At 40.4% G+C, this 26,200-nt stretch overlaps 1 protein-coding gene across 1 annotated transcript in view; it reads left to right on the forward strand.

Annotated features, from left to right (window-relative positions):
- The first annotated feature begins 615 nt into the window (after positions 1–615).
- SOX6 (SRY-box transcription factor 6) overlaps positions 616–26,200 on the forward strand; it is a 623,498-nt gene continuing 597,913 nt past the window's right edge. Inside the window, exon 1 of the mRNA XM_060157776.1 lies at positions 616–713. The gene's annotated coding sequence lies outside the window, so the exon portion shown is untranslated. The remainder of the gene's footprint in view (positions 714–26,200) is intronic.

Here is a 26,200-nt window from a genome sequence, read left to right on the forward strand (position 1 = left end):
CTCAAGTCGAGCTTCCGTGGCCGGTGAGAGTGGAGGGAGATCCTCGTCTAATTAGAGAGGAGTGGAGGAGGGTGGAGTGGCAGAAAAACTGACCCTGGACAGGCTCCACGGACACATTGTCTTGGTTCGTGTTTGTGCCCGTTCTATGCTGCTGCCTTTGGGAGCCTTTTCAGCAGGGTAGTACGCCCGAGGCTTTTTCTCCCCTTCTTTTTTCCCCCTTCTAAAATGTGTTTAAAGATAAGTGAATATCCTTCTAAAACAAGTTAAAATCTTTCTCTGACTTTCCATTTGAGATGTCAAAAGGATTAAATAAATGGAACTTTATTTGACCGGGGAGTTTAGCCAGAGACTTAACGACATCTCGGGTCTTTGGCCTTATTCTAATTCCATGGTGGTAATTACCCTTCGTTTCTTTAAGTGCAATAGATTTATTGCCTTAGAGACTATGCACAGTTTGATTGAATTATTCATTTTTTTCTTTGGTGTAGACTGCATCTGGGGACTCTGATGTGACGTGTAGATTTTTTTTTCAGGAACAAAGGGAATGTGGAAATGAAAGAGAGAGGGAGAGAGAGGCTGGCAGATGTAATGAGACGCGGTGAAGGTGTACGCAGACTGGCACTCCCACTCCTCCCTTCTGCTCTCACTGCAGCCCTGGGTAACTCGCAGGCTAACACAAACAGCTTTTCTCCCGCAGCCTGCCCTCTGTCACTGTAAGTACATCAGCCTTCTCTTATCAGCATGCAGATTCCAGCCACGCACACCCCTAGACTCGGCTTTGCACCTTAGACAGCAGAAGAACATTTAAAAATTAACTTTCCTAAGCCAGGAAAGACATGTCTGTAAAACTTATTTCTTATTTATCTTTATTTTTCTTTGAAAAAAGTTCATGCATTTTTACCACTTTTCCCCACCTCTTTGGTGGCGGTGCTGCAGCTGCTACTGTCGCTACCGCTGTGGTCTTCCCAACAGCATGACGCGCAGATTCAAATGAAATTTAATGTTGCTCTCTGTCCATTTAAAGTCCAGGGACAATGCCTGGTCCTTTTGCAAAATGACATCTTAAAGAACGCAGAGCGTTATTCACAGTTTGTTTTTTGCTTTTGTTGTTGAAACACGAGTTCCGACCTCTTTGAGGCAGAGTCCCAAGGGCACTGTTATTTGGGAGTTCGGGTTATTTGGTTACACCAAACTTAAATGAAGTGCGATGGGCTGCTGGAGCGTTGGTGTGTTTGTTATTCCTGTTTAAGGAAATCAATCGCTAAAACTTTTCTCCGGGCCGTAATTAAAGTTTTCAACTTTTTCCTTTTTGGCTTTTTATACTCTTTCACTTATTCTTCGTTTCAGTAAAAGTTCTCATTCCCTGTGTTTTTGAGGTAAAAACATTTATATTTGTACTTTATACAGTACCTATAAAGCCCTTCCTGAAAGAAGTTAGAGACCTTGAGATGAAGTCATGTAGATCTGAATTGTCCTCCCGGCTGGTGTAAGGAGACTTTCAAGGCGAGAATACGAGGTTTTAACAGTCGTTATGATTTTTGCGTGGGTGCTTTAAATATTAACTTCTCGAGCAGAATTTATTGCGTTGCCCTTCCCAAGTTCAGGGGGACCTCTCTCCAGGAACCGAGCGCGCCTTTCCTTTGCCGGTTCGCGCCTCTTCTCTGGAGGTGCGAGGCCAAACTTAGCAAAGGCGAGTTGCCTTTGCCGGTTGTCGTGCGCAGGGACACCCGGACAGCACGGAGGCAGCAACTGCTGCGAGCAGGTAAGTCTGCTCCCACCGGCTCGCCCCTCCTTCCCTCCTTGGTTCCCTGTGCTAGGCGCCCGGGGTTCTTGCGCCGCGCGGGGCTCCGAGCCCCAGGGAAAGTGAGCCCTAGTGTGCCGGGATCTGGCAACGGTGCCTGGGTGTCCTCCGCTCCTTTCGGGACTTCCTGGAGCCCGAAGGCCAGGACAGACCAGGTGGAGAGCCCGGCGCTTCAACACGCTGCAGCGCTCTCTGCCTTGCCCTCTGCTCTGTACTGCGGCGCCTGAGGCTTGAAAGGAAACCCTTAGGGCTCACCCCCGCCCCCAAGGGCCACGTGTCAACCCAGGCATAGCCTGAAGTGCGGCACCGAGACCCCAAACTTTAGTTTCTTTCCTTTAGGGATTAATGTTGTGATTGGCTCGGGGTTCCGCCTTATCAATCTACTTTCGTGTCAGTTTACTAGACAAACTCTAAAGAGGATTCCTGCCGCTCCTTCTCCGAAGGTCCATCGCGGCCCAGTATGAGGGCCTTGGACGCTGGAGATCTTGATAATGTCATTTTTTTTTTTTTTTGCCTTCCGCCAGCGGCCTGCACCTGGTCGGCGGGGTCAGTCTTAACCCCCAGGTTTCCGAGTGCTGGGTGATTTAAAGAGACGGATGTGCTGGTACTTGCAAAGCCAAACTTATTGCAGCAACTTTGAGGAACCCAAGTTGCGCCCCAGCGTTTCCGTCCTGGATGTTTCACCTCCCTCGGTGGCTCTACCCTGAGGATTCAAGCTTTGGGACTTAAATTACCCCCTCTTCTCTCTGCCCTAACTCTGCAGGCATTTAGGACAGCTCATTCGATTTTGACCTCTTGAGGCTTTTGAGAGATTTTTTGCCCCCTGTTCCAGGGCCAGTGAGAGGCTCTGGAACAGAGCGTGGGGCCAGGTCATACTCATTCACAAAAACAAAATTAAACAAAAACAAAATCAAAACCCAGAAAAGATTTGACCCTTCTCTAGGATAGAAACACGGGTCTGGGTTTGCCTGTTGGGCCTCTGAGGTCAAGGGGCACTCCTGGGAGTTCTGGGAGCCAGGTCTGAAGGAGCTGGCAGGAAAAGTGCCAGGCTTTCTTTTCACTGGACTCTAGGTTCTGGCCTCTCGAGGCAGGTTTTCCAGTCCTAAAAGTCTCTGTGGGTGAAAGGGACACAAGATTGCTGGTTAGGGACTAGCTCTCCTCTCAGCCAACAGTCATCAAATCATTTTAACTTGCAGTCTTCAAGCTTCCAATCCTCAAGCATCATCTTTCCTATTGGGGTAGAAGCACAGGGCTGTTCCTTCTGCCCCACTAATCCAAGATGCTCATCCTCACCCTTACTTCTATCCTTTTCCTTCTCTTGTCTGGAGTTCATATGAAACCAAACATGGAGTATACTTTAAGAAGCCAATATATGACTAACAGACATCTCAGCTTGTTCCATATTCTGTGCTTGCTTACTCTCTCCATTTTCTTCAAAGTTAGTGGAACAAAGATGAGACTTTCTCCCCTGTATCTTTTATCACTTAATCTGTGGGAGGTCTTCCTTGAATTGGCAACTTTAGATTGCCATTAATTTTCTGATTTTTCTAGCCGTAATTCCTGACTCCTTTCTCCTGGTCCATATCTTCTTTCACAGATTCCCTGTTTATGAAATGCCTCAACGTGGCCATCTCATATCAGTTTCTACATAGCAAGGACCTCACCTCCACAGACCTCTGCAGGTTTATGCTGATCATGTCAGAATCTCTCTCCTAACCTTTAATCTTGATGTAATTTGGACTCTCCACTGACCTTAGTTTCTCAAATCTATTTCTTTGGGCCTGGTTTATGGCAGGCTAATCTCACCTCTTGCACGTTGGCCACTAGTTAGCTCTGTGTCTGCTATTGTCAAAGCTAGTGTTCTCATCTGACTCTTTTACTCTGCATCTCTATCTACTACCTGACATCACGATTATTCTCTCCCCTCCCAGTCCCCCAGGTTTTTTGCACTGAGATAAAGTTCCAGGTCTCTGATCCTTTAGGCCACTCTATACCCTTCAAATCTTTTATCTACCCTACACATGCATCAAAGAGAATTTTTAATTTGTGTAGGTTTTTTTGGGGGGGGTTAAACATAATTTTCTATATTTGACTTACATGTTTTTGCAAAATGCTATCCTGGGTGACTGAAACTCTTTTCATCTTCTACAACTTCTCAGCCACCCATCTTGAAATTGTTTCTCCAAATCTTTTCCTCTACAAAGTTGAGGTAATACACATATATCACCCACCCAATTCTGTGTAACACAAACTTATCCATATAATAAATGTGGAACTATTTAATTTGTTGTTGTAAAGGTATAATCATTTTTTCTTTGGTAGTTTGTACATATCTTGTTATTCATAATAATTTTAACCCATAAACTCCATAATCTACATGGCCTCCAGAATATTTCCACCTACATATGTTAAGATGTATATCATCTTAATAACTCCTGTATCAGTTTCTTTTTCTTTTTTCTTTCAGTTACTCCTCCTCCATCTTTTAAAATAAGTTCCTCTTCCCCTATTTACTGAGATCCTATTAACCCGTGTGTTTTCATGATCTGTTTCCTGCATCTCTTTCTTTACTCTCTTTACTTCTCTTTTTCATTTTTCTTCATCCTTCTTATTATTCACCCTAACATTCACCCTTCTTTCCTTCTTCTTGGTCTGCTTCAGCCCCTGTCCTTCCCCTTCTCTGTATCTGCCATGACTCACTTCTGTGGTCCAGTTCTGTATCTCAGTACTTAACATTCAGCCCATTCATCCTCTGTCACATAACTTTTTCAACGCACAGACTACCATCCCTACATTTCCTCTCCCACTTTCTTTCCTCCTTTTCTCCAGTTCGCTCCTTTCTTTCTCCCCAGTTGTCTACCTTTTCCCCACTTCGGTTTGCCTTTTTCTAGACTCCTCCATCCAACAGCCCCAGCACTCCTTGGGTCCTTTATTCCTCAGCCTATTTCTCTCCACCTAATACTTGTCACCATTCCCCTCTGACCTCAACTCTCCCTTTTCTTTGTCGTCTTCCATTTCTCTCCTACTAGTCGCTTCACTCTCTCTTCTCAGGCGCTTTCTCCAATTCCAACCTCCGCTCTTGCCGGTCTCTGCCCTCTCTCTCTCCGGCTCTCTCTCCTTTGCCTCCCGCTCTCCCCTCCTTCTTCTTCCCCCGGCCCTCCCCCCTCCCTCCCAGCTTCCCTGCCTGGCTCGCTGCCTCCCTCGCCTCTTGTCTCATCTTGCCTGTGTTGTCTGGGAGGGGAGCCCTGCCTCCTCTCCCTCGCTCAGATCAATGCCCTGGCCACTCACTTTCTGATGTTGCACGACGGGAAATGCTTTGAATACTTACGACATGGCCGCTCACACTGATTGCCAAGATTGACAGCACTAACCATCGCCTTCACTTGTTTCAAGGGGGAAGCCCCTAGTCACCCCGCTCTGCGCGCACCTCCCGGCACCCCGGCGGCAAACTTCTGCCGGTCAGTGTTCCCCCCGCCCGGGGCGGGACACCCCCGCCGACTTGAGTTAACGGGCTGCGCCGGCCGCGGCGCTGGGGGGCTTTGCTCTCTTGCTCCCCGGGCTGTGCTAATTGACCCAGCAACGACTCCCCTTCCTTAATTTTTTAAATTTGTATCTTTCCCTTTTTTCTTTAATGCCACTTACTCCCGCGGCGCAGCGCACAAGGAACCCTCCCGTGCGGTACCATCCTGGAGCCCGCCCAGGTAACCGGGACGGAGCGAGCGATCTAGAGAGCGAGGGAGGCAGAGCGAGAGCGCGCGGCCCATTTGTGAGCTACCTGTTGGGGAGCAGGAGAGGGCAGGGGCAGGAACCCCTGGCCCGGCCGCCGGCCCCCAGCGCCTTCCGCTCCTGCCCTTCCGGGCAGCTTCAGGGTTAGTTTCATCGAGCCGGGACTGAGGGATTGGGGTAGTACAAGAACTGAGCGCGCGGAGCCCGGCGAGGGCGCGGGTTGCCGGGAGCCACGGCTGCCCAGCCGGGGCGGGTTTCCGTACTTGGCTGGGGAGGGGAGAGGGGGGAGGAGGAGCGGGAGGAGGGCGCTGAGTGGGGCCGACGCAGAAAGTGGGGGGGGGGGGAGAGTAGCGACTGAGAAAGGGGCCTGAGCGTCAGCCGCTCGCTGGTGGACGCGCGTATCCCCAGGATGCGTCCCCCTCTCGGAGAGTTGTGCCTTGTTCCGGAGGCGGTGACAGATCTGCGTGGCGGGTTTCTGGTTTTCTTGCCACCCCCCTGTCCCCAAAATCCACTCGGAGAAAACACATGTTGTAGCCGTAGATAACTGTGCGTGGGACACTAAGGCAAAAAAGGCAGGAGAGAAAGACAACGCAACCTTTGACAACAGAAAGCTGTTATCGCCATCCTAAGTATTCGTCCGGAAATCTGTCCGCTCTCTCAGCCCACCTTATTCCTCCTCCTCCGTCTCCCCGTATAGATATTCTAATCTATGTAACTGGGAATGATATGAAAAAGAAGTCAGGTGGCTTAGAGAATGAATTCTCAAGTCTCCGTGAAGTTTGAGGTAGGTATTTCATTGAAGTTTGAGCCAAGTGTGTGATGGAGGAAGCTCGTATGCCTGCGTGTGTAGTGTTCTCTCTCTCGCGCTCTCTCTCTCTCTCTCGCTCTCTCTCTCTCTCTCTCTCTCTCTCTCTCTCTCTCTCTCTCTCTCTCTCTCTCTCTCTCTCTCTCGTGTGTAAGTATATGCGTGTGTGCTCTGTGAGGGCTCAGATGGGACCGCTGGGTGGAAAGGCCCTTTGTGCCCACAAGAGGGCAGCATCCTGAGGGCTTTGTGAGCGCTGTATCTCTCGTTATCGCTGCAGGCTTGGGTCTGGAGAAAGTTATACCGAAACTTTCAAACTGATATCACATCTTATTTCGTGATATTAAAAAAGAAAGACGAAAAGAAAGAAAGAAGAAAAAAACAGAGAAGTGACGAAAGAAGAGAGAGAAAAAAGAAAAGCAGGCAGCCAGCCTACCCGGGGAGAGTCCTAGTCACATCAAGACTAGGGGGAGGGCTGTTTTAATTGTGGGTTTGGCCGACTGACGACTGGAGTGCCCTCCTCGGCTGTCTTAGTTGTAGCCGGAGGTCATGTAAATCGACCTTAAAAGAATGCATAAGCCATAAATTAAAATAAACCCTCACCCAAGGGCTGATCCATAAGTAGACAATATCCAACCTGGACAAAACGAGCTTCCCCTACGAGCCGACCTAAACCGCATACCCCCAAAGAATAGAGACTAAATGCAAAGTAAGTTTCCCAGCGAATATTTTGTTTTCTTGAAAAGTGTTGGGTTGATTCGCCGTGTGACTGACTGCGATGCCGCAGTTTTCCGGAGTGCTTCTGTGTTAGCCAGGCTCGGGGTGCGGGAGGTCGGGAGGACCTGCTGGGTTTCTGGGCTTCCTAACGCTACCCCCACCCCACCCCCATTTTGGTTTGGAAACTTTGGCTATTTGTGGGGTTGACGCTGGCCGAGGGCGGGCAAGAGTCGAGGATCTCCGCCGCACTCTCCGCCCGGGTGAAGTTTACCGGGAGGAGCTCATAAAGAAAACCCGGGTAGCTAGAAAAGCCGTATGCTCCCTCCTCCCACCCTCACCCCAACACCGCTCCGCCGCAACTTTCCCGGGACCCTGCGCGAGTTGCCTCCAGTTCCCTGCGCTCTCTCCTTTCTCCCCCACCCCTCATTTTTGGACGTGACTTTTTATGATCTTTTTAGGAATAAGCAAACCGAACTCCAAGACAGTCCGAAGCCCGAGCGCTAATCCGTGGCCCTCTTTCCCCGGACTCTCGGGCGGTGGTGCCGGGCCGGCGGGGGTGTGTGTGAGGGCCCGCCCAGCCCTTCCCGGAGCGGGCTCGGCCTCGGAGTCCTCGCGGCAGACGCACAGCCGCCCGCACGTTTCTTCCGCTCTCCGCGTCCCTGAACCCTGCCGGCGGCCCCAGTCTCTCTCGGCGCCCTGCCGGGGCCCCGCCGCCTGTTGTCCTCCCCGCAGACCGGCAGAGATCCGCCGCTCTGGGGCTCGGCCCAGGCCCAGGGGCGGTGCTGCCACCCGCCCGGGGCCCAGCCCGAGCCTGACGGCTCCCAGAGGGAGCTGCTTTCTTCTCCCTTAAAGGGCCGGTCAGAAAAGGGAAGGGGCTTGTGCAAAGGTTGCCGGGGTTGCTCGGGCACCAAGAAAGGGGCTGCGGAGGACAGATTAGCTCCGTTTCCCGGGCTGTTTCCCGGGCGCTCCGCGGAGCTTTAAGATAAAAAGAGAATCGGTGTGTTTGGAACAGATAAAAGGTAGTTGTTGCTGGCGTGTTTTGAGGGTTTTTTTTTTAAATTTTTTTAAAGCTCTCTTAGGCTGACCAAGTTTGAAAACGTTTGATTGTATGAATGGCCAGATACCAGATATTGAATGCTGCCCCTATTTGGGGACTAAAAATAAGTCTTCGACTTTGCTGGCGGGGCTGGGATGTTAGAGAGATGGGCTGTCCCCGGCTCCTTCTGTGTGTGTGACCTCCTCTGAGGGCCAAGCTTGAAGTTTCGGTCTCGAGATGGCCCACAGCCGTTGCTGCGGCAAACTGGCCTGGGCTCCGGACCTCCCGTCGCACTGTCAATGGGGCGCTCGATGACGTCCATGTCCGGGGCGCTTGACCCCGGCGCGCACTCTTGCGGCTGGGCTTTTGGCCCTGGCCGGGCGGCCCAGCCAACAAGCCAGTGGAGTCGGGATGTGAGAGTGCCCCCTCTCCCTGCCTCCCTAGGGTCTCCTCCCTTCTGCCCTGTTTAGTCACATGCCCAGGTTTCTCCCCGGGTCCCGAGGAGAGCAGACACAGCCCCGCCCAGTCTATTTCTAGGAGGTGGGTTTGGTGAATAAAAAGGTCAAGTGGTCGGGTCCGAGAGCTGATCCATGACGAGGGGGGACAGGATGGACACCTGGCAAGGACCGCCCCGCCTGTCCCCCCCCCCATCATCCGCCCGCTCAGGACTAGCCTCCCCAGGCCACATTCTTGCGCTAAGTGCTTGAGTCTGTGGGAAAAGCAATCCTGAACCGGCCAAGAGCCGGCGAAGCTGATCCCACGATGGCATTTTGTTTTGAACAGTTGCTGGGGTTGACGTTTCCTCATAAGGTAAGGTGTCACTGGACAGTCGGCTGCCCAAATGCCACATGTATAATTAGCCTGCGCACTCAGCACCTCGTCCCGGAGGCCCATAGGCACGGGCTTGGCGGACCTGGTCCACTCAGCACCGTTCCAGGCTACAGGATTCCTGAGGGAGGGCCGAACCAGCCAGGACAGCCTTTGGGAGGCCCTGGCAAGAAGGAAGACTGTGACAATGTAGCCTTGTCTTTGATTTTTCTCTCGTTTTTTCCCCTTCTCTTCCTGTTTGTCCTCTCTTTATTTTTCGGTTGAGGGCGGACTACTGGTTAGATGGGCAAACCGGACACCAGAGGCAGGGTGCAGACTGAATGAGGAAAGGGGATGCAGAGTAAATCTGGCACTGTACTACTCTCCACACCCCGCCCATGGGGGAGGGCTGCTAGTGCCCTTCTGTATGCACTAACCCAGTAGGACTAGCCCAGACTTGGCATTGTATCCTGGCTGGGGTAGGGGTTTCAGCTTCTAGTTGACCTGTTCCCCTGTCTTTGTGCTCCCTCGCACACCCACCCCAGAGGTCTCAGCAAATTACTGTCTGTGCCCTGACTGCAGCTTCTGTTTTCCCCCTCCAGGCCTAGCCACTTGGGGCTGCTCATGTTCACTGTGGGGCGAACCTGGAAATATCTGCTGTCTTTCCCTGTCCTACTCTTGTTCAGCCTGGGGTTTTTAGGAGCAGTGCCTTGTCCTCTCTGTCTGTACCCAGATTGGTGCTTGAGTTTCCTACCTAGCTTCCCAGACCCCAGCTTCAGGTCAGCTTTAGCCTGCACTCTCTGGCAGAGACCAGATTTCTGCAGTCATGAACATGACCTTCCCTCTGTCACCCTGTGCAGTCACCATGGAATTCAGTACTCAGCATTAGGCACTTTCATCAGTCTCCGTTCTTCCCTTGTTTCTAGGCCATTCAGATATTCCTGATACCTACTAGAAGATCCTCTTTATTTTAAAACAAACAAACAAGCAAACATCTTAAACCTTCCACAAATTTAGTGGGATAGGATTAGCTTGTCTATGGCAGCAAGAATGTACCTTTCTGATGCAAGGTGGGGACATGGTTTATTTAGTTGCATTTGCTTTTTATTGAATCAATGAAATATTTCCTCTTATTATAGTAGGGGAAAAGTTATCACTGAATTTTTTTTTTACTGTACCAGACCATAAATATATTATCTATATATATTTGAGTGTATCTTCCTGAATACACATATGTGAGTGCATGGGCAGTAGGCCAAATGACATGTAAATTTTTTTCTCCTACATTTTTGAAATCCTCATAAATCAGAGAGATTGTCCCTTTCTAAGACAAGAACAACAACCAACAACCAAAAAAAAAAATACTTTAGACTCTGAAAGCAAGTAAGTGTGCACTGCACATGTTAGATCTAGTTTATGACCAAAGGCAGTAAGTAACCAGGATCCAGACAAGTGCTAGGTCATTAATTCCTTAGGCAAGTTAATATCTTCTGTTGCTTTTCTCATGTACCACCAACACCTCCTTTTTCCTCTGCTCTCCTACCATATTCCTTTATTTATAGTGGCAAAACTAAATAGTCTTTGTTTATTGTTTATCATATTTATTGTTGCTCTTAATTTTTATTTTGGAAGTAATAAGAAGGAACTTTCTCTTGGTGTATATGTATTTTTTAAAATGCAAAAAACATTTACGGGTATATTATTATGGAGCATGATACAAACTCCTATAATAGTATATTGTGTAAGTAAAATGCTCAACATTATACTATAAGGAAGATAAATGTAAAAAAATTAATTAATAAAGCAGTATCAATATCTATACCTTAAGTTGATTCTATAATGGAATCAGTAACTGAATATCTAGAAGAAATGACATTCAGTAGGAATATTGTCTGCTGAACATTTTTTCATTAGTAGTAGAAAGCAACAGATATTTTTCTTAGTAAGGGAAAAGCACATATTTAAAATATGTTAACATATCTAGCAAATCTTTCTCTTATAAGGCTTTAAGATATATTACTTTAAATACATAAATGATAAATTTTGGTGGCATTATTGAGATTTTATGTCTGTTTCTATTTGACTTCTTTTAGGAATTATTGGGTTATTGGTCATTGATGAATTTTTACACATATCCATCTTATATTAAGGAAACTAGTGACATTTTAAATAATCCTCTTTCAATTAGTACACTAGGTACTGGAATAAATGAATTTTAACAAAGTTTAATATACACTGGCTTTAACCCTTTTAATATTTTCTATACTTTTCAATATTGTTAGGTTATATATCTCTAAGTTTGAAAGAATTCTCTTGTTAGTGAGAGAAGTCATATATACCTTTTCACTATTTACAAACAGCATTCTATAAAAGTATAGTAGAGTACACCTAAAATTTTGATTGATCTAAGAGCTATTTGTTTAAATATAGTTTAGGGGTGCATATATATCAATTGGTGTTTTTGAAGTCAAGTGAAACATTCCATCAAGCTAATGTGCCTGAGAGTACCATATCAGGCACAGACAGGTACTAGAAATGATAAAACACAGATAACATTCAGCAAGATGATTTGCAGATGGGATGTATTATCTGCTGTCATGAGGTTAGATGGGTCATATTACGTTTTTTTTAAAAAGTTAATCTAGGTTATTTCAGAATTATCAAGTTATGTGGGTACATGAGATTTAATGAGAACAGATTTTATTATAAAAACTTGCTAAAAAAACAAACAAATATCCATTGCTTTTTAGAGCAGAAAATGGACTCTTCTCTGCATTTGCATTGCTTCTTGTTTAAGAAAGATAACACTGCCCTATTATTTTTTTCCTAACAAGAAAAATAATATATTGAACATTTTATGTCTTTATCCTAGCTCCACATTTTCTACTGATTATGCTCTATCAACATACTCAAGTAAAACAAAAACAAACTGCCACTCTGGTATACTCTATGAAAAGCAGATTTTATTAGCAGTAAGCACATTTTAAATGTATAGCATATCATTTTCGCTTGAGGTTCTTCAACTGTGATCTGAAAATAATTGTTTTGGTAAGAGTTATATCAGAAACTTTCATCATTCTCTTATTATATATTCATTATTCATTTATAGGAAGAGTGTTTTTATTTTCCTTGTTCTGTGGAAGAGGGTAAAAGCTTTTCAGCTAATTGTTTTGTTTAGACATTTAGTCAAACTGGAAATAATTTTAAATTTGTGTTATGGATTTTGATAGAGCTTTTCAGGTTTAAATATCCATTGTCATAATTTGGGTGAAAATATCAATTGAAAGTGTAGGTGGAGGTTGTAAGATGGATTATCATTTAAATCTGCTATGGACTCTCTCACCTCTGAAAAAGGGTGCTGGTCTGTTCTTCCTCAAATCTGTGATAGTCTCAAAAAAGGGACCTTGAAACCCTAAAACCTCAGAGAAGCAGTTATCGATTCAGTGCTTAACTGCAAATCCTTTATATTGTTGCTCAAAATATCCAACTTAACACTAATATTAGTCATTCTTTTTATAGTGACACCATGCTTAGTAAAAAACTTCTAAGCACTGAGGTCAGGTGTTGAGATTGGATTCTAGTTTATTTTTTATGAATCAGATAAAGATTTCTGTGCATGAGACCATATGTGAAGATGAGAGAACAAGAACATTTCCATATCAAAGGCAATATATCTGAGGCTGCATGGTAATTAAAATGCAGTGGTTTGGACTCTGTGCACTAGCACTTAAGCAGAGCATTGCCGGGACCTTGTGCATCATGCAGGCGGTTGCCTCTTGCATACTTCTTGAAATACACTTATAATTTTGTACAAACATTTATGCCAGTCCACACTTTTCTGTGGATAATTTGTATTTCATCCAAACCATTCAAAGTAGAAGTTATTTTTTGAGCTACCCCCTCATTATGGCTTTTGTGCATCAACTATTTTTATTCTAGTTGTTTGTATTTCCTTTTACCAGAATGATGGCTTGTTTATATTCAGAATCTCTTCTTGCTCTTCTAAGACCCCTTATATATCACTCGTATTTTACTATTCACTCAAAAAAACTTTCATCTTTAGTAAAGATGTAAATTATTTTGAGGTTAATTGTAGATGCTATAATCTATTGTAAACTAATAAACTACATAAAAAAATCAACTGCCCGGCTATTTCTATTTTATAATGCCAGTATATTTAGTAATCCTCACTATTTTGCACAGTACTTAATATTGGAAAAAAATTCCTTTTCAAAATGTTAAAAAATTCTGAAATGTTCTTCTTTACCTTTTAATGGCATGAAAATATATAGTGACATTCTCTTTCATACTACTTCAAGTGAAAAACAATTATTTGAAACTATAGAAATCTTTATGTTTATCTAAAGGGTTATCTCTTTGCATTTATAGGGAGACATTTGAGTTTATTTATAAAGAACTGGGTTAGCATCATAGCCTGTAGTTATTTGGGGATAGGATAGTGAAATTAAAAAACCTAACAATTGGTAGTCCAATGTTGTGTATATTTTAGAAAATTTTCATCTTTGGTAATTGACTTGAATTCGCTCTTCTGTAATTTTCTAGATTTTCTATTTCCGTATTTGCTCTCTTTCTATGCATGTGGTAAGGAATTCACTAGTATATTTTATTTACTAAGCTCCCCAGTCTATAAAGCTTTTAAAAGATTTTTCTGGATTGAAGCACCATGTATTGAAGAAGCCTAATATGATAGTATGAAATCCTTTAAGAGTTTTTGTGTTTAAACTATTTTGGATCAAAATTACTTAAGTATATTGATTTGATGCTTTTCAATGATGACATGTATAAATAAGCATAATAAATATAAGGTAATTCAAAGTTCTTTATGTGATGTGCATGTTAGCATCTATGCAAACATTCTGTATTCTCTCATTTCAAGTTCTCCCATGATCTCTTTCTTCTCTGAAAATTTCACAAGAAAAATCTTTAGATGATCTATTACCCCTGCTATCTTCAATAATTTTTTGTTTCTAGTCATCTTAAAGAGACGAATTGAATTATCTATCTTTAATGTATCCATTCAAATGCAAAAAGGGACTTCAGTGCTATTTGTGATTTTGACTTCACTGAGCACAATTTTTTTGCTTCTTTGAAAAGTAGTTCTTTAAAATTAGACAAAGAAAGTTAAAGATGCTTTACATTCCACGACTGCACGAGCACAACATGAGGAAAAACGAAAATGCAACAGATTTTTAAAAATTAACTTTTATTGGAGTATAGTTGATTTACAATGTTGTGTTAGTTCCTGCTGAACAGCAAAATGAATCAGTTATACGTATACATACATCCACTCTTTTTTAGATTCTATTCCCATATAGTTACTACAGAGTATTGAGTAGAGTTCCCTGTGCTATACAGTAGATTCTTATTAGTTATCTATTTTATATATAGTAGTGCACAAATTGGGAGATTGGGATTGACATATACACAGATTTTTTTTTCAATGACAAGCACAGATTTTAAATGGGACTCTTTCCGAGGCATGGTTGCAAATATTTCCTTTTATGTTTTACAAACAGATCATTGGGTAATGTGATTGAGCACTAAGTTCTAGGTATCCTGAAGGGCATTTTTGAAGTCACAAGTTTTTACTTTTTAAGGACTTTCTCTTCTATTGAAGATTTTTAATATTTGATAGGTGGGAAATTTAGGCACGGTTGTCATGGTGCTAAGCAGGTCATTGGTAGAAGTGGAGAAAAATGCTCCTAACTAGGAGAGAATAGTTCATTGTTCTCTCTTGGGAAAGAGTATCAAAGGGCAAGAATGTTAGTATTTTCTCAGAAATAATCTCCAGCTATCTCCATGGGCATTGAACCTTCTATGTAGGAGAACTCAGCCACCCCATATGCCCCCAATATACCCATGGTGTAATCTCTAACCTTCCGTTTCTTCAACTCTAAAATGAGAGTAATAATATCTACATCATAAGGTTATTGTGAGGATTAAATGAGATAAATAAATATAAAGCACTAAGCTCAATAGTTAATATATGTTATCTATTATAGTTGAAGGGGTATTGTACTTAGAATTACACAGAGCTGGCTTCCCATTTCAGCTTTACTACGTACTTGTTGTGTAATCTTTGGCAAGTTATATAATCGATTTCTTTTCCTCTTACATGAAATATTCACAGCAATACATGCTCCTTTCTTTCTTCCCTAGAAAGCAGAATTAATTAGTAGTCTCTCAGACTTGGGGTAGAGTAGTGACCAAATGCAGAGTTTGGATGTCCAGCTCTCAAATTTGAGAATATTCCAGTTCTAAGGGCTAGAAGAGATTTTGAAATATCATTTCATCTGACATCCTCCCTCCTCCAGGAGTGTATATCTCCATTCTAATTAGTTAAGAAGCTCTCTTTTTTGGGAAAGCCAGCAGAGAAGGAGATTTTATAATCTTCTTTGGTTATGTGTTTCAGTGATTAACACTAGGAAGTTCTGAATGTCAAATATATACATCTTAACCTGCTTTCTTTTGCTTTGATTTTAAGAAAAAAATGGAAGCATATTCTTCATTTGAATGACACACCTACATGTGAAAAAACCAAAATTAAACTTGCAATTTTTATTTCTTGAATCTTTTCTTTGAAGTCTTATTTCCTAAATTAGTTGAGCGACCTTAGCAAAGTTATGCAACCTCTTTAAGTCTCAATTTCCTAATTTTTAAAATGGGGATTGTGATAGAATTTATCAGATAGGGTTGTTGGGAAGATTAAGTTTGAAGATAATTTATATAGAAGTGTCTAGAACAGTTCTAGGCAACTGTGTTAGGATTAATTCACAATAGTTATAAGTAATTAGTAGTAGAACTGTAGCATGAAAAGGGCCCTTAATTCTCATGTGTTTTATAGAACTCAGTTTTCAAAGTGCTTTCATATTCATTGCCTCATTCAATAAAAGGTATACAGGGTAGATAACCTTACCAGTCATACTGTTTAACTTCCTACTTGATAGGAATAACTGTTTCAGTTGGGTTTTGCTTCAGGATATTATTCACTATAAACAAAGCTTGTGTGTCATAAATTAGGGCTGACATTTTTGGCCTTCTTTTTTCCCCCCAATCTCTTTTATATGATGTCAGTACTCATTTGTTTTATCTTCATACTTATTTCCAGAGCCAAACCAACGCTGCTTTTCCGTATACTGAATGTAGATGAATAATACATTGTTGATCAGGAGCATTAAATGTCAGTTTATATATGTCTTTAATTTAAAAATTAAGAAATGATTTAATTATAAATAATAAGTATGGCTAGTTTGAAAGACAGCACTTTTTCAAAATATGGGTTTTATGAGGGAGGATTAATAAAAGGACCCTTGACAGTGAAAAGGTGAGAACCACTTGCTTACATAATTTCAAAGATGAAAATGCAAGATTGATCCTAGTGAGGAGGTATGAATATAGGTAATTCTATGCAGTGTGCTAATTGCTATAATGGAGATATGTATAAGAGCAGAAGTACCTCTGTCAAGGAAAGCTTCTAGTAGGAGATGGCCTTTGGGCTGTGTCATAAAGGTTAATTAGGTTATTTGAAGTAACATCCTGAAGAGCATTGGACATGAGGGAAACATTTGATGGTATTATTGACTATTTTGTAAGTCTGATAGCAAAATGTCTCATATTTGTGTCTTTGTGATCCTAGAAAGGCCATGTCTATCATGAATGTGAAGTGGCCATAGGCCAGCAGCTTAACCTCTGTACTTCTCTTTCCTAGCTCAGTTTTGTGGACATTGTGAGTATATTTTAAGGTACAGAGAAGTTTTCCAAATTATTGCTTTCCTTCAAATATGTAACTAAGTATGAAAATTAAAATAAATGGCTTATTAATATATGAACTGATGATCTGGACCATGAATTAATGAAATTTTGTATCTTGTACTGTAAAAAGTTTTTTTTCAATTGGCAAGCATGGTCTTAGAGAAAGGGAGATATCTGGAAATTTTTAGATCTGGGTGTTATTTCTGAGTTTTCCAACTATAATGTTGGCATATTCCATAACTTCTTTTTCATTGAGGGATAATGTGAAAAGAAATTAATCCTCAGAGTGATTCAAATTTTTGGGAAGAAATACAAATTATTATTACATAATGATGATGATGAACATCAGCAGTAGTAGAAATAGTAGTAGCAGCAGCAACCCCTCTCTACTCTTGATAATTTCAAATAGGGATGCTAAATGCACCCTTTATAGTTTTGTAATCTGGGATCTCATGTTTTCTAATAACTTTCTGAATGCCTTTTCTCTGAGCTACAGGCCTTCTTTTCTGTTTTTGGTTTGCAAGTTTTTTGTTGTTTAATAACTTGTTTCTCCAAATTAAATACACCTATTGAGATTTTGCAGCTTATATATAGACTTTGTGATATAATCACTTTCTGAAAAGGGCTTTGTGGTCACATAGGCTGGAGAAGTTATGGCCCTCTTCTGCAATGACCTTAACCTACTGTTTTCCTTACCAGTGCTTTGGTATGCTGTAGACTTGAAGTGTTGATAATGCCATGAAAAATATGATGAAATTTCTCCATTAAAAAAGAAAGGCTCTGAAGCTGAGGAAAAAAGAGGAAAAAAGATTTGAAAATTCTATAAAACAGTTTAAAAACATCCCCTTAGTCATATTAAATTAGTTATGATGCTTTAAAGAACATTTTCCTTTACAACTTTCAGTTGAGTTCTTTAATAAGAAACAAAAGCCCAAGCAAAAAGAAAATAAAAACTGAAATAATATAGCAACTGAACAAAGTTTAACAAACTTGGAACACAGCATATTAGTTAACTGAGTCTCAGGAACATTTTTTACTCTTGAGTTTGAAGATCCAAATACATACTGGAGGAAAACTGGCCTATTTTAAAATTTCTTTTTTTTTTACACTTGCTTCCATTTAGTCAACTTCTGAGTTTTGAGTTTACAAGCAAAATATAAGATGACTCTAGCAGTGGCCTTGAATTTGGTTGTCTTTTTTTTTTAATTGAAGTGTAGTTGATTTACAGTGCTGTGCCAATCTCTGCTGTACAGCAAAGTGACTCAGTTATACACATATAGACATTCTTTTTTAAATATTCTTTTGCATTATGGTTTATCCCAGGAGATTGGATATAGTGTATTTTAAAATTTCTTAACTGTAGTCTTTTCCCACTGTTAAGATGCATATTGAAAATAGATATATTGAGGTTTAAAAAAGAATTTTAATCTTGGAACCAACTAAAATTACATGTTACATTTAATTTTTATTTTTTAATATAATACTCTAAGGCATTATTAAAAGAAATTTTCAGCTTCGCTGAGGTTAGACCCTTTAAACTTTTACAGACAACAGTTCCAGAGAATGCCTACATATTTGTACTTTTTGTATAGATTTGTGTGATTTACAGGCATGCTAAGGTAGGGTCATGTACCCTGAATACTTACGTGTTTTAAATTGTGTACTAATTTGTAACAGGCTTATTTTCTCCAAGGAAAATATATATAGCAACCTACATTTGGTGGGACTAGTGAACTTGGCAACTCTTAATTCTGTGTATGGCATGGCAGGGAAAGAATGAAAAATACCTCAGCCTTTAATTATGACACCTTGGGACCTTTTCCAAAGCACTCATCATAATTAGTTATGTCTTAGTTGTGAAATTTTGTGTTTAATTTCTTCGTTATGTTTACATGGAAAACTCATTCATGTTACCAGGAGTGAGAGTAAAGTATATGGAAATGTATACCCTTTCATATTGTATGCTGATTTTTTTCTTTTGAATGTTGTTAGCACCACTTTCACATCTTTGGATCATTTTCTTCTTCCTTTCTGATCTATGCATACACTGGTTTCTATTACAATCCCAGTAAAACAGGACATTTGTATCAATGTCCTTTGTTTATTTACCTTATTTTTTAACATCTTTATTGGAGTATAATTGCTTTACAATGGTGTGTTAGTTTCTGCTTCATAACAAAGTGAATCAGCTATACATATACATATATCCCCATATCTCTTCCCTCTTGCATCTCCCTCCCTCCCACCCTCCCTATCCCTTATGAGGCTATGATTATACAGTTTTTAGTTTTGCTTATTTAACAAATTATATCAGGGGTAATTTAAAAATAGAAATATAATTTTATTACATTTAGTAAGAGGGACATTAAATTATTTGGACATCCTAAATTGTTTCAAAGGAAGCTTCTATTTAATTTTAAATACATATATTGCTATTGCATCTTAAAAGTAAATAACTTTGATTATTAATAAAATGTTTGTTTGAATGTTATCACATAGTAGCACTAGTTGGTATCCTCCCTGCTTGATTGGTGTGAATGTAGCATTTTCAGTAGCTGAGGTGAAAAGATCATAATTTAGGATGTTTAAGGAGAGAAGGAAATAGAAATCTTAAGTGGCTGGGTTAGCCTAAGGACAACTGGACAGTATTGTTGGTAAGGGTGAGCCTGGAAGTATTCCTCTTGACAAGATAATTTTAAGGCTTATTTGGGGGAACTTCTGACTATAATAGAATGGTGATCTCCAAACGTTTTGGATAGGGCACACCACCAGCGAAATATTTATGAGCATGTGCCCTAATACATGTCCATATTTATTTAAAATTTTATACATGTACTATTGTGGTAGTATATGCTATAAAACATTCATAAATAGATATTAAATTGAAAGAGGTATAGATAGAATAAATAATATTTAAAAACTAACTGTGGTTCCCCCAAACTCTGTTATAGCTTTGGTATTTTTAAAAGTCTTAATTTAACACTCGGTGATAAAGTGATTTAAAGATTTGGTTCTAGGTTTGGCTTTCTTTGCTACATGGTTTTAATGCTACCACAGCTAAAACTAATACCTCAGAAAGAAAAATACATCCAAATGGAAGAAGTACATTATTGTTTGCACTTAGTAACATGTGATACTAATTTATTAATCCTTTACACAAAATATGCAAAAATTTGTTAAAATGTGGCTAGTAAATCTCTATCTTCTCTGATGACAATCAGTTGTTTTTACCATATTTTTAATAAATGGGCTCAAAAACACATTGAAACTCTTTGGAACAGCATTAAACAGGTTAGAATATTCTGTTGCCAATTTTCAAATTGAAAACAGATGAAAGTTTTTGTAGGTGATAGACATAGAATTTTTGGTAATAAAATCACACTATGATGGAATCATTTCCAAACATGTTTTTAAAATACTTTTTTAATAGAATTTATCTGTTTTGAAAAGCATTTACTGTATCATTTGATAAAATATCACCTTCACCTTGAAGAGACAGATTAAATTTTTTGATGGTATGTATGTACGTATCTGTCTGTCTGTCCATCTATCTATCTAGTCTAGTCTAGCTATTTGATAACACGCACTCACAGCTACTTGTCATCACATAAAAGGTTAACACATTTGGTACATGAGTTTTTTTGTTCCTTATCCTTAAGTTTGGAAACTTTGCCATGAGATAAGCAGTGGAAACTGTGGGTAGTGCAAACAATTCTCATGGTTACTCCTCATCTCGTTTCAAAGCATTGTAAAGATTTTACTGTGTTTTATAGGTTTAGTTTTTAAAGTAATCGCATCATCCTGTAGCACTTGGCTTTAACATTGTGCCGAAATTGCTTGGCTGTGAATGATGTAGTTAGTCCATGGTGTTATCTCTGTAATCTTATCCCTAATTTTTTCTGTTTAGTCCCACCAGGGAAATCACTTCACCAGTAGTTACACTTCGTCACTTTTCTCTAAAAATTACTTTTATTTAAAAAGTAACACTGTTGAGGTTATATCTTCTTTGGTACATATTTTGGTGACTCACTCAACAGTAGTACTTTGCCTATCAAAGATCATAAATTGAGGCATGTTCAAAAATATGTACATTCATTATCTGAAAACCAATCATTCTACACGACATTAGTTTCTTTTTCAAATCTACAGCCACGTTTTCTATGCAACTTCCAACATTGTTTGTGGCACTACACACTGTACAACCCATAAGGACATCATTCACATTGCATTCTAGTTAAATGGTTACCCAGGGATGTACATTGTGGCAGATCTGATTTTTTAGCCAGGAAATATATTTAAATGTTGCATATTGTTTTCTGTGTATTATTTTTAGCTGTTTTTATAGCAGCAGGAAGAACAAGAACTTTTCTAGTAGCATGTGGCTTTTTGTCTTTTATAACTAAGGAACTTCAGAAGAGGTTTCTAAACATTTAACATAAGTTTGGTGAAATTTTGTAAAATATTGGATTGAGTATTGTATGATTTTAAACATTATTGGAAAAATTGCAGCAAGTACAAAAGTTTATATCTGTTTGCTTTGTTTTTAAATGTCTTACTGATTGTAATGGCTTCATATTATTATTTAACAGCTCAAAGTACAGTAGGGTAGGGTACACTGTTAATGATACTAGATATAAATCTATATCTCAAATTGGTTTTTTGATATGTTAAAAAAAATCTTGGCCTATTTCTTATCAGATCTGTTTGGATCATTGTTGTTTTATTGTATAATGTGGCCACTAAAGGACTACTACTATGGTACAAGTGTTAGCTTGGTCATGGTATTATTGTCACTAACGTGTATATTATTAATATTATCCTCAAACTGTGGTCTCTTTGGAAGGATCTTTTTAAGCCACTTGAGTGTTTGTTCAGGGTTAATTTAGTTAAAAACTAAATAATATTATCAATAATCAGACTACTCTTGTTTCCTTTGGTACAGGATGTGACATATTTATGTTTGATAATCGGTATTTAAATTTAAGTGAGGATTAGTTTTTCTTACTTTTTAATAAATAAATATACACCAGTATATTTCTATAGTGTACTCCTGGGATGTGTGAGCTTACTTTGGAGACCACTTAAATAGAAAAGCAAATGAGAAGGAGGAGGGGTGAGGGTATGATGAATCAAGGAGGAAAAGCATAGTTTCCAGGGAACACTCTACTGGGACAGGATCCCACTGAAGAATGTAGCCAGTCACTGAAACCCTGAGACAGGGAGTAGGGCTACAGATTTATCAGTATGGGAGTTCATTTTTATAGGGCTCTGATATGAGAGAGGAAGCACTTAAGCCACCTTTTATTGCGAGGCAAAACAATCTGAGTCATTTGTTGGCGTGAAGGGGTCAGTGAGATTCCATAGTTCAGTGTGTTTATCATGTTGCAGGGGAGGGGACCAAGTGGAGCATCACTACCTCCTTGAATGCCTGGGGTTCTTTGTTTCTTCTATTCTCAGCCTTCCTTAGATTTAGATACAATCAGAGCAGAAGTTGGGAAAAGTGAGTAAGGCAGCAATGAGGGATGGCTATAGGCTAACATTGTTTTCAGCTTTCTCTTCTCCCTTTCCCTCTTTTCTCTAACTTGGTATATTTGTTGGGCAGCTTGGTGTAGTAGCAAGGACCCAGTTTGGGAGTTTCAGCTCTGCCAATAAACTTTTGGTGACTTTGGCTAAATCACTTCTTTCTAGGAATCAGTTTCTTTACTGGTAGAATGGGAAGTTTGATGATCTACAAAGAGGTTTCATCTCTAACATCCTGTTTATACCCTTCTGGGATAGGGCTCTGTGCTACCTCTATACAGAGCTTTCACTGAAGTTCCCTGTTCTGTATATCAACCTCAAAGCACCATGTCCACTCTCTGTCTTCTAAACTGACAAATGGCCAGGAATCTAATTAATAAACGAATTCATGCTGGTTTGATTAATGAGGAAAAACTGTAAAATATTTCTATCTTCTTCCCTTCACCCTTCCAACTTTGATAAAGTATATTTCCACAGTGTGATCCTAGACAGCGCTCTTGCTTTCTAACCTAAAGTGGCTAGTGAGAACTTTAGGAAGGAAGTATTAGCATCTGAAGGGTTGTGTCTGTGAAGGAGGTTGGGCTGGACGAGATGGACAGGGCATTGGGATACAGCCATCAATCCATTGCATGTGTTTGGCCAGGCTGGCAGCAGTGGACAGTGCCAGGTTTTTTGAGTATGGTTTCTGTCACCAACAGAGTTGGCTGTCTTTGAAGTCTGCTAGTTAATCTCTTCCAGAATCTTAGAGTGTAACTATCACTTAAGAGGAGGAGGATAAAGGAATCTCTAGGAATAAGAATCCCCCCTATTTTCAGTAAGAACTTAGTTCTCTTCTTTCAACAGTTTTTTGAAGCATCTAATAAATGAACAGATTCCAGATTTTCTTTTTCTTTTTAGTACCTATTCATTGCCATGGATGGAGGCAATACTGAGTAATGAAACAGATGGATATCACCAAAAATATATTGGGCAATAGCCACATATTTCTGGGTGCTTTCATAAGATGGAGATAATAACCTGAGTATCATAGTTTTTGAGAGGTTTCAATATACAAAATACGCTTGGAAGAGTGCCTGATACATTGTAAGCTCTCATTAGACATCAGTGATTATTTTATTATTTCATTTGCATAACAATTCTGGGAGATATATGTCATTATCCTCATTTTATAGACAAAGAAATTAAGGTTTGGGGAGGGACAATGACTTGCCCAAGGTCACATAGTTATTAAATGGCAGAACCATAATCTAAACCCAGATGTCCTGGTTTGAAGTCCTATGGTATTTCTGCTATATAATACAGCTGCCTCTAATAGGCACGTAAGTCATGAGATTTCCCCCAGATAATCTATAAGCTAGATAATTGGGAGCTTGGATAATCAGGATAATCAGGAGCTGAACATGTTATTATGTGATGTTGAGTTTCAGTAAGTTTGGTTATTAAGGCAGTCCTTGTTTGCAGGCTCGATGTGAACTGAAAGTCATCTATATCAGAACCATATCCTCCTTTTGCATAGTTCTGATCTCAGTTTTACATAGTTTGGATGTCTTGGTTTGATCTCAGTTACTGCAGAACCTTGCAAAGTGAGGACCTGGATCCAATATGCACTAGTTTCAGTTAACACAGTGTAATACAAATTGAGGGCTGTCTGTATATCTATTAGCTTCACATTCACATAAAGAAACTCTCACATTCTTTTTCTGTTGGACCAGTTAGATGGTTCATTTCCACTTGATAACCCATTCTTTTTTGCATTCTTTTGCTTACAAGGTTCTGTTTCTGCTAAGGGAGGGCACCGTGTTACATAAGTAAGATCTTTGAAGGTCACTGGTGATTGGCTTTTGGCTTAAAGGCACACCACCCCTGACATTTATTGTAATGCAGCAGTAGATCTCTCTCTGGACTTAGACACATCTGTTTTCTTTACCTTTTTTTTTTTTTTTAAATTCTCTCCACTCTCCATTACATGTCTAAGTTTTCTTTCTGAATTGATGTGTCTCTTTCCATCTTTTCCAGCAATGGAGAAGAAGGCCAGTGGGGCCAGTTATCTCTCAGTTGTTGTTTTACAACTCACTGTTAGTTGCAGTAGACAGTGAGCCGCCATTAGGCAAGAACTGAGTATATTTAAATTTCTTTTTATATATAGATGCTTAAATTCTTTTTAAGCACTTATTAATAATTTCAACCTGAAGATAGATGCATAGAATGCATAGGTATCAATATTAGGGCAAGATAAGATTGAAAATACTGGTGTTTTGAATGTCCTCTTGTCCCAAATGTTTAAAAAATTCTCCTCCCTTGAATTTTTATTGTTCTCCTGCCCCTTCCCCATCTTTAAGATTATGTTTTAAAACCTGTTCTTAGTTTCCTTTGTCAAGCATGCTGAAGAGTAGTAATTCTTTGCTGACTCAACTTTTATTTCTCTTACCTATACAGTGCTGGAGAATTAGTTTGGGGTAAAGCGAGCTTGTGACCTTTTGGCTGAGAGCATACTCCACCACTTTCTGGCTTTACCTTGGACCTGTTATGTTGAACTCTTTAGGCCTCAGTTTCCTTATCTGTAAGATTGCACCCACTTCTTCAGGTTGTTTTAGGATTAAATGATTAAATATAAGTGCTTAGAACAGTGCTTGGCACATGGTAGGTGCCATGTAAGCATTAGTTACTATTAAAGTGAATGTCTTTAAAAGGAGAATCTGGCTAAAAGTAAAGAGTATTATATTCAAATACTTTATTGAAGGGGTAAAAATAAATATTACTAGAATGTAATGTAAAATTATCCTGCAATTTCCCCAACGCAATGACTCTACAGTACTTTTGAGAGAGAATACTCACTGTTCTATAGTAATAGGTACTTTGAGAACCTCTTCAAATGCAAATCAACAAGTCTACTTGAACTAATATTTCTTTACTATAAGGTCAACATCTTAATTTTTGAGTTTCATAATTTATGGAGAGTAGTTGACTTGGGTACAGAGTGAGTTTGGGTATGAGTTTTCTTGGGGCTAGATTTTTGACAGTAGCAATAACTGAAGAATCAGTGGTGAACTTAAAGAGGTGGCAGCTAGCAGACAGGGAGTTTGACCCAGGAGGCACCCCACAGTGAGGACCCAGGTGCAGCCTGGCTTGGCCAGTGATTGCAGACCTGATTTCTAGGCCCTAGAAGGTTATGGGCGGAGGCAGCTGGCTGAGATTGGGGTGTGGAGTTGGTAACTTTCTGTTGTCCTCAAGACTTTTTTAGATGCAGGCTCAAGTATCCTGTGGACCCAGGTGGCATCCTCTGGGAGGAGCTCAGCCTCAGCCAAACGTGGGCCAGGGATTGCAGGCTTGAACTCCAGGTCCCAGAAGATTCCTAGTGGAGGCAGCAGACTGGCTATATTAGATCTAGGATTTGAACCCAAGTTTGTGTGCTGGCAAAAGCTAAGCTCTTTCCACTAATGACTCCATGCAGTTTCCCTGGTGGAGAGGGTACCGGTGGAGAAAAGGAAAGTAGCTGAGGCAGTGGAGGTATCTATGAGTTCAGCATCTAAATGCATAGATGATATACAGTATCTGAGAGGGCAGCTCTGAAATCAAAGGGGCTGCCTGCAGGCAGCAATGACATGGTGAAGGTGCCAGAGGAAATGGCAGTGGTATGGTAGTTATTATAAGCCTTTCATGGATAGATTAGAACTTGGGAATGCATTTCTGTGTATTCCTGTAGTGCTTATACCTCAAATCATAAACTCATAGTTTGCATCATGGAATCTCAGAGTTGAAAGTGTTCAGTACAGTAGATTTCATGTACATGATCATCCAGTCCATGCTGGGGGAGCAATGATAGAGACGTTACTTCCCCCTTTCCACTCAAATGTGGATCGGAATTTTGTTTGTTTGTTTATTGTTTAATTTTTAGTGACTAGAGCAATGCCTGGAACCTAAAAGCACCTAAAAGCACTCAGTAGCTATTATTGAATGAAAGAGTACTTGGATAATTTGTTTAAAAGTATGTTTTATATATTAAACAATATTATGTACC

The sequence above is a fragment of the Lagenorhynchus albirostris genome, chromosome 9, assembly GCF_949774975.1.
Source record: "Lagenorhynchus albirostris chromosome 9, mLagAlb1.1, whole genome shotgun sequence".
NCBI classification, from domain to species: domain Eukaryota; kingdom Metazoa; phylum Chordata; class Mammalia; order Artiodactyla; family Delphinidae; genus Lagenorhynchus; species Lagenorhynchus albirostris.